Source organism: Lupinus angustifolius, chromosome LG03, assembly GCF_001865875.1.
Source record: "Lupinus angustifolius cultivar Tanjil chromosome LG03, LupAngTanjil_v1.0, whole genome shotgun sequence".
In the NCBI taxonomy this organism is placed as follows: domain Eukaryota; kingdom Viridiplantae; phylum Streptophyta; class Magnoliopsida; order Fabales; family Fabaceae; genus Lupinus; species Lupinus angustifolius.
The window spans coordinates 29,467,244-29,477,505 of NC_032011.1; the positions used below are offsets into that span (position 1 = coordinate 29,467,244).

The 10,262-nt window shown below is 29.9% G+C and overlaps 1 pseudogene; it reads right to left on the bottom strand.

The window, feature by feature from the left end:
- LOC109344414 lies at nt 870-3,639 on the bottom strand (annotated as a pseudogene).

Below are 10,262 nucleotides of genomic sequence, written 5' to 3' on the forward strand. Positions count from 1 at the left end.
TTATACAATTAGATGAATATTCAACTACGGGTTAGACTTTATCTTATCTCATGACACCAAATTACACTCTTAAAATTTAGAGTAAAATGGGTCTCTTAAAATTTGTGCATGTATTAATTTGTTCTTGAAAATTCAAAATAGTTGATAAAAATATTAACCGGGTAAAATTAGTTATTTTAGTATTTCTTATAATTTTGATAGATATTACTTTGATTTATATTTAAATATTAAAGAACTAATTTAAATTTTTTACTTTATAGGATCAAAATGGTACACACCAAATTTTACAAAGAACAAATCATGTAATATCCAAATGGTATATAAAAATTAAAATATGTGAGAAACTTTTAAAAATTGTCCATAAAATAAAATAAAACTAATAACTAGCCCTTTAAAATTATAAGTGTTGGACATATTAGTCCTTTTGTGACATCATGCTATTTCCATTAGTATAGAGAGATATCCCTACTAATACACATTTAGTACTACTAAGGGTATCTTCTCACCTTTTTAATAAGGAATTAATTCCTTTCGGGTTTCGTGGCTGCCCCTTCCAACAAATGTCGTTCCCAAGAAATGAACTCTCGACCTTGAGAATCCGGTGGAGCATTTTGTTTTATATGATGATACATTCATAAGTGTCTTTTTAACTTTCCATGCATCTAGTTTAAAAAATATTATAAATGTGAGGTATCTCAGCCTTTAAATAATTCAGTAAGTTGAGATCTTACACCATAGTTTAGAAATAAATGCTGTAATTTCTTTTGCATCATTACATTTACTTATAGATATGTGTAATTTCACATATCTAAGTACAACTTATTAGTTCTTACAACAAAGCTTAGGAATACTATAAGTTCTGTATTTACTGTAACCATTGCATACTTAATCTTTTGAAGAAGGTAACTCCATGTAATCAAATTTATCATCTTCATTGCTTGCGGAAGCATCAACTTTTTCGGCGCGATCCGATCCATAAGCCGAACAAATAGCAAGAAAGTAGAGGAAGTTAATTGAAGCTAAGAGAGTGAGTAGTGCATAATAGTAATTCAGATGACCCTTATTAATGTTAGTTGATAACCAACTCTCATTACTTCCTATACAAGTAACCTTGTCCACAGTGTTCACGATAACACTCCCTATTATATCGGCAGTAGCGAGTCCGAGGGTTAACATCGCCATTGCGAAACTAGACATGCTCTTTGGGAAATAAGAGTAGAAAAACTCGATCTGGCTATCGGATTGAAAGCCTCGGCAAATCCAGACATAACAAATTGTGGAACCAGCCATAATGCTGACATGTTAATTTTAGCATTAGGCTGGTTCTCAAACCCTTGTTCGATGGCTGCGCTTCGTCTCATAGTTTCGACTGTAGATGATATTACTCTAGATGCAATTGTAAATAATAATCCGATCCCCATTCGAAGTCTGGAACTGATTCCTCTAGGTCGGCCGGTGTATTTTGCGACCCGAGGTACAATTATACGGTCATATAGTGGAATGACTATTGATAAGGTGACAATCATAATAAAACTGAATGATCCTGCTGGAATCTTGAAATTACCGAATAACCTCCGGTCCATGGTATTTGCTTGAAGCAATGAGAATGAGCCTTGGGACCCCATGAAGATGCTCGTGGACCACATCGGAAGGACACTAAGAAAAGCTTTCAGTGACTCTACCTTTTCTATCGTGCATAGGCTCCACGGATTTGAAACTGATCCATCCGACTTTAAGTCTCGCACGGGATTTCTTATTACGCAAGCTTTGTTCAAAAACCTATAAAGGAATAGCAGTATGTTAATTCACACTCGAAATATCCGAATAACAAATGTAGGATATCGAACTATCTAAATCATGCAATTGCAATGCATGATTATAAGTACCTTAGGTTATTTGTAGAGACTAGGACCTCCGAATTGTGACCTCGATAATACTGATCAGGGCTACATTCTGAAAGATCAATTTTTCTGTTTTTCATAGCAACGACAACTACTTGTACAAAACTAGTAAGTAAGCTATTACTTGCTTTCACTTTGACATAGAATGGTGAACCGATAATGAAAGTGAAGGCCGATATGAGCATGAGAATCACAGGTACTGCAAACCCGATTTTCCAACCAAGGTTTTCTTGAATGTACACAATTATACCAAATGCAATAAGGGTTGAAGCTCCTATTGAGGTATAATACCAATTGAAATAGCTATCCAAAAGCCTCTCATGGTTGGAGTTTTCTTTAATTGACAGTTGATCTGCTCCAAAGGCTATGGAACAAGGTCTAACACACCCGGCTCCGATGGAAATTAGTCCCAAGGAAAGGAACAAAATTGCAAGTTGGGCAGCCGTAGCAGAGTTGCAAAGTTCGTTCGTTGTTCCACAGGAAGGTCTTAGCTCCGGGGTCATGGCAGTTAACCACAAAATTGTTAAACCCTGTTGGTTACAAGAAACATTAGAGCAGCATTAGGAAGGTAACAATGGAGCACAATTCTACAACGATTGGAAGAGTAGACGAAACCAAATCGTCGTTGCAAACTAAACCGCGACGGCTAAGGCAATAACAATGGAAAGTAGAGCAGTTAACCTATATCGAAAAACTTGAGAATATAGAGTAATTATATGCAACAAGTTCAATGGCTCATGTGTAATGAACCAAAAATTTGTGGAAGTTCCATAACTCTTGCTCATCATTAATGAAAAACTAGTGTGAGGATTAGAAAAAGAGTAAAAAGGGTCATTTATGGATATTTGATATTGCATTTACTTTGCATCAAAAAGAAAAAGGAACAAGAAAAACTGAAACCTTTATCAATAAGCACTTTTATGTTAATAAACTTACCTTCAATTGAATTTACTACTTTTCCCCTTCTTTTCCTAGTCTTTAAGAACAGACGGGGAAAAGTAGCTGCAACATTACATTTCAGGTAGTTATTATCGTAAAATCAACACAATGACAATCATAATCGCAATTTAACAGATTTGGATTCTCTTTGGAGATAGATGACTTTGGTGACCTTCGACAGGTCTAAAACATGATTGACCAACGTTGAACTCAATTGACCAATCACAACCCAAGTGCAAAAAAGCTAAACCCGAATTTGGTCAGTTGAGATAAAGATTGGCCGATCGTGTTTCATATTAGTCGAAAGTCACCATCCTCGAATCGAAATCAGAAAATTTAACATTATTAATATGTTGAAGGAAGAACTTACAAGAAGGCTAGAGAAGGAACCAATCAAAATGACAAGGAATCTACCCAAGTAAGCATCAGAAAGGAAGGCTCCAAAGATGGACAAGATGTTGGACATGGCAGACCAAGTATAGAGAAGGTTTGATGCATTCACAAGAGACATATTATAATCATTCTTCAAGTTCAATATCATGTTAGGCATAATTCCATAGCTTGCAACCTTCTCCAAACACTCATTCACTAAACTCAAAACAAGTCACAAAATATTAAAATATGATTATATATATATATATATATATATATGATTTGAAAGAAGGTTACATATACAAAGTTTGAGAGTACCTATGATGAAGGGCATGGTTCTTAAGCCATCCTTTTTGTGTGTAGAAGATGAGAAAGTGATGCCATTTTCATTTTCCATAACCTTCATATCTTTAGAAGAGTGTTCCATATCTTCTGCTTACTCCTTTGGACTTGGGTTGATATCTTTTTCATATATAACATGAAAGGTTATGATTCTCTGAGTGACACTTATTGAGAGGAGTCGATGAATAATATTATGTACCTTGTTAAATAATGTAAGACTCCGTTAGATCTCTAAATATCGTATAAGAATAAAGGTTAACATTATATATCAGAGTGACACTTATTAAGAAGAGGAGTTGCACAATGCATAAGAAGAATTAATTCCTTACTAAAGAATATGAAATATCGTTCGTTTACTACTACAATTTAGTATTATAATTATATTAATATTATTTATTTGAAATATATATTGAAATATTTTTTATTTTAAAATATATGGCATTAATTCAGATTTGATTATATATAATGTCTAAAATTATATATTATGACGATATATCACTATTTTCCTGTTTAAAGGGCATGTTTACAAATTTAATAAATATCTTTATTTTCCTGTTTTATTTTTATTAAATATAATGATTCTACTTTAATTTCATTCGGTACACATGATAATAAAGGTAAGATGGTTAAAAATTTAAGGCTCATTAAAATTTGAAATTTAGAAATCAATATTTTGTTCAACCTTACCTTTGATGTTAAGTTTTAAGTAGTCTCCAAAAAAATCATTTTTTGTTAGTAAAACTTTGACCACATAAAATATGAGAACTTGTAGTTACAATTTTCTCAATACCAATAAAAAATTGTCTATAATTTTTTTAATAAATTTAAGACTCATATTTTTTTAGCCGCACACGGCGTGATATGTCAGGATCAACCTGGAGCCAATTACACATATTATCGTATCATGATCAAATTGTTTGGTATTTTGTTAGTATAGCGAAGAAGTTTCACATTGTATAGAAGTTGATGTGTCAAAAAAACATATCCGTGGACATAGTCATGAACCATAATCCCTTAAATGTTTTAGATAAAGATGTGATATCAAATTTACTTATATTTACCAATAAGACATTGGTCTAGTGATGTAAGGTTTTATTGAATCCCCACATATGCTAAAAAGTTAAAGATTTGATTCATAGGAGCAATATTTGTTAGATATTTTAATTAGTTAAGGGCATACCCTTCATTATACTAACATATAAAAACTGACTTATATCATTATTTCCCTTAGGTTTAGGGTTAAATAAAAGAGAAAAAAAAACATTTTTTATACTTTATGTGTCTCACATAGAAATATATGCTCCTACATAAAGACACAAGACCTATAGTAGACTATGTAATTCTTTCATAAAATAGTTGATTGGTGGACATAATTTATTTTTTATTATAAAGTTAGGAAAGTAAGATAACGCGACAAGACACAAGACCTATAGTAGACTAACTTATATTGCTTATAAAAATTATTTGAACAAAAATTATAACATAAGATAACGCGATAAGACACCAAGCCTACAGTGGGTTACCTCCTATTACTTTTAACAATTAATTGAAAAGTTTCAAAGATATTACAACATAATGTAACGCGACAAGGTACTATGCCTATAGTGGGTTACTCATGTTACTTTGAAAAATTATTCGATAAGAATTTACAACATAAGATAACGTGACAAGACACTGGGCCTATAGTGAGTTACCTCTTATTGCTTTTAAAAATTATTTAATAAGAAATTACAACATAAGGTAATGCGACAAAACACGTACTATAGTGAGTTTCCTCATAATGCTTTAAAAAATTATTTAGAAAGAAATTACAACATAAAATAACGCGACAAAGCACTAGGCGTATAATGGGTAATGAGTTATCTCATATTGCTTTAAAAATTTATTTGAAAAGACACTATGTTTATAGTAGGTTACCTCATAGTGCTTTAAAAAAATATTTGAAAAGAAATTACAATATAAGGTAACGTGGCAATGCACTAGGCTTATAATAGGTGACATGACAAAACACTAGGTCGGTAGTGAGTTACCTTATATTACTTTTAAAAATCATTTTTTTTTTCATTTATTCATATATATATTATAAAAAACTTTTTATTATATTTTTAAATAAATAATAAACACAAAAATCAAAATATAAAAAATTAATTAAATAAAAAAACACACAATAAAGAAAGAAAAAGGGAAGAAAAAATTAAAGTGTGGATTTATATAAAAAAAAGGATTTGGGGATTTAGAGAGAGTGAAGAACATATTTAACCAAACAACTTGATATTTATTCTTCTTATTTTCATCCTGATGCTCCTTACTATTAATCATTTATAACTGGGACTTGTATTAATTATAAAGAAGAGACCTTATATAATAATATAATAATAATGTGTTGAATCTTGAACTCAACCTATTTATAAATGTGATGATGATGAATGAATGTACTAGAGTAAAATCAACACGCTCATATTTAGAGAAAATTTTGTTTCTCACAATTATTTAACTTAGTTATATTTTCTCCAAACTGAATCTATTTATTTATTTTTGTTGATTTTATTTGTTTGATTTTGTTCTCTTTGATATGAGATGACAAATTCATTTTTATCATAATAATAACTATTCCCTCCATTTCAAAATGTAGAATTTTATTGTATTTTGATTAAAATATCTTTTTTTTATTTTTTTATTAATTGATGTATAAAAAGTGATAATGTGAAAAGAAATAGTAATGTACAGTGAATATATCCCAAAATTCAATGACATGATAGAAAATACTCATCAAAAGTAGAAGATTATGCTACAATTAAATAACTAAACATAATATAACAACTAATAAGATAATATTATAACTAACGGATAACTGATTGATAAAAATTAGATTATATTTAATAAATAATAGCCATCTAACTAATAGATGATAACAGATATAACAAAAATTCAATAAACTAGATTTCAATATTTAAGTGAATTATAATATAGGGATGAAATATTTACTTCCATACTAATACACAATTTAACAAGGTGTTGGTCTAGTGGTATAAAGTCTTAATGAATCTCCAAGGTTGAGGGTTCGATTCTTGGGAACGACACTTGTTGGGAAAGGCAATCATAAATAACGTAAAGAATTATTTTCGTACCCGAAAAGGTGAAGGATACACTTGTTGGGAAAGGCAATCATAAATAACGTAAAGAATTATTTTCGTACCTGAAAAGGTGAAGGATACTCATAGTAATACCAAATAAAATTACTAATAATACATAATTTTAAAAAATACAACCTTTAAGATACAATTTTTTTTACCGAAACTTATTATGATCATGTAACAATGATTTGAAAAAAAAAAATGAATGAAATATATTGGTGATTATCTTATATATTACAAGAATCAAGTAACTATAAGATAAATAGATTTAGTTTAAGTAAAAACTAATCTTTAAGTAATTAATGAAGTTGAACATATCACTACTAAATCACCTTATCTTTTCTAGCATGTTCTTCTTTTATAAATTAAACAACATTCTTTCTATTTCTCATTCCACACTCACAACTACACATATAACTCCATAACCCATTATTTATTTCCTTTCCCTCAGAGAAAGGTTTCTTGTTCGAGTTCCCTTACGAAACTTTCGTTATCGAGTTCCCTTACGAAACTTTCGTTATCGGGCAAAAAAAAAAGATGATGCATGAGAATAAGAAGAGGAAGAATGGTAGACTTGTATGGTCTTTAGAACTTCACAATAAGTTTATTGATGCTGTAAACCAATTAGGCATTGAGAGTATGTAACATTTTCTTTCTTCACTCTTCATCTTAGTCCATTCTTGTTTCTTTCTTTCTTTCTTTTATTATATAACAATGCCCTAATGTTCAAGATATTATTATAAAGCATTTTTATTATTCAAGACTTTCTTGATTATTTTTCCTTATCATAATAAATATTATGGTGCAAAAAATCATGTTGTAATCATCAATTTTTTTTTATGTCATGCTATGAAGTGTTTCTTTGTTAAATATAAGTGATTATAGTGTTATTGTCATTGTAGAAGCTTTACCTAAAAAAATTCTGAAGTTGATGAATGATGAAAATCTCACATATGATCAAATAGCTAGTCATCTTCAGGTGTGTATTTTCTTTTCTTATTCTTTATTTATATGTTTTATTATTTTAATATAACTATACTCTTTTTAATTATTTTGGGATCCTTAATAGTTTATTATTCGATTGATTGTAACAGAGATATAAACTTCATCTTAAAAGAAATGGTAGCTCTGTGTCACACCAACAACAATGTTCTACTGATGTTCGGAATATACATGAGTTGCCTTCTTCTTCAACGAAACAGTTGGGTCAAAACGACGATACAAATGATAAAGGTGAACTTTATTTTCGATCTTTCGTAGATGGTTATTAAAATGATGTTGAAGTAATACGAATATCGTAATCATAATTATTTTCTAATCATTGTCCTCATTCATATACAGATATGCACACCCAGATAGGAGTTATCCCTACAAGTACTCCGAGTAATGATTCATTTGAATGGTGGGATATCGACAAACTAGAAGCAATTTTAAATTCAAATTTCATTGGTGAAGGTTGTACATCAAAAAACTCAACCTTCAATAATTCACCAGAAGACTCGGTTAACGCATATTCGAGTTGCAGTCGTAGCTCACAAATTTCAGCCGAGATTGTTGAGTTGAGACAAGAGATGGCCGCCGCTAGAGACGATAATCGCAAGTTGTGGGAGATCATCCAAGATATAATGGCGCGACAAGACATGTTGAAGCAGACTATCTCACAGGTCGTCCCACCAAGCAGAATTAGCCCGATATGTCCCGAATATTCAGCGATGGGCTGTAATGGCAAATGGATGGCCAGTTACCCGAACCTTCACTAGTTACAAGAAGAGCATACACGCACATCACATAAGCAAGCAAAGGAGAAAAAAGAAAGCAATACACACAAAACAGAAACATGCCCTTTCTTTTTTGTTTATCAAGATGGGTAACACCGTATAGTTATACCCCTTTTACTTAGTTTTTTATTTCTTATTTTTGTATTTAATTCCCATTTACTTATATTTATATTTGTTTTATTAAGATGACTATTTAATTAATAAACTTCATATTCTTAGCAATATCATACACCTTATCGTAAATTACATTGACATTTGTTTTAATTGTATTAAGATGACTATTAATTAATAAACTTCATCTTCTTAGCAATATCATGTACTTTATCCTACATTGACATTCTTTTAATAGAAATTAAATTTAATATGAATGCATCCTTATTGTTTTATCAATAAGAATAATTTAAAAGTTATTAAATGGAGTTTCATAGTCTGGTCTATGGCTCGTGTTGTTTTTTTCTTTTTGCTCCAAAAGCGAAAAGTCAGTTTACGACTAGTATTGTCTCTTTGCTATTAATTCATATTTTAAAATTATAAAAATATTTGTACGAAGAGAGCTATAATTTTAATTGAATTAAATCACACAAATTAACACCAATGACTTTTATAACCACAACTAAATAGTCTTGATTTCGCTATTGCTCTTAGGGATACGTATGAGCAAGATAAACTATTAGTAATTGAATTTTTAATACCAATCACTTTTAGTAATTGAATTTTTAATAAATAAATCTGTGTGAGGGTATAAGAGTCCATGTTATTAGCGAATGTACCGTTTTAATACGGGTGGACGGAATGCTAATACCTTCTTCGATCCATAATTGACTTTCAAACTGAGAATCTTTGTTTAAAGTCCCCTTTTATCCAATTTGGGCACAATAGAGAGTTTCCTACATTTTAATCACAAAAAAACGTAATTGCGACTTTGAATATTATTTAGAAGATATAAAAATCAAGTTAGACTCTTCCTAAGTAGCAGATCTTCCAGCCAAAAATCAAGTATTTATCATCTTTATAGTCTTCCACATTGTACATTACTTTTTAACATATTAACAATTTGTTGCCGAAGTCTGCCAAATTCAATTGTTAGTTATTTATTCACATATCAAGTAATTAGTATAATTAAAGCTTCTTGTGCTGTTTTTTATTTTCTTCTATCTTATCTTATTCTTATTTTTTTGATATAAATAAAGGTATCTTATCACCTTAGATTAAGGAATTAATATTTTTCAAGATATGTGGAGTCTCTCCTAATAAATGTTAGTGACAAAAATTAAATTTTTAATGGAGTCTTACACTATTATTAGCCTAAAGTTTTTTTTTTATTCTAAACTTTGATTAAATTGATGATCGTATTTTAGGTTCCTTGTACCTATTACACTTTTATTTCTAAAAATAGTATCTTTAATTTTCTTAAGGTTTTAAAGAACTAGTTTGAATATTAGCACCATGAAGACTCTAATACTAAAGTTGAATACTTTTTTTTTGCCATATTTTAGTATTGAAAAACTGAAATCTAAATAGAGAAGAATGAAGATAAATGCTTTTTTTTCTGCCGATAGTTTGGTGATGTGCGATTGTTTCTCCCAATAATTTTCATTATCAGATATTGCATGGTTGATTTTTACGATTTAGCACCAGTTGCACTACTAAACTAAAGCGATATATAAATATATTTGAATTGAATAAATAAGAGGAATAAAGCAGTGTTATTAAAACTGTACTGGTTATCAAATCGGCTAGGATACTAGTATAATAGTTATATATATATATATAATTAAATCAGACATACTTATATA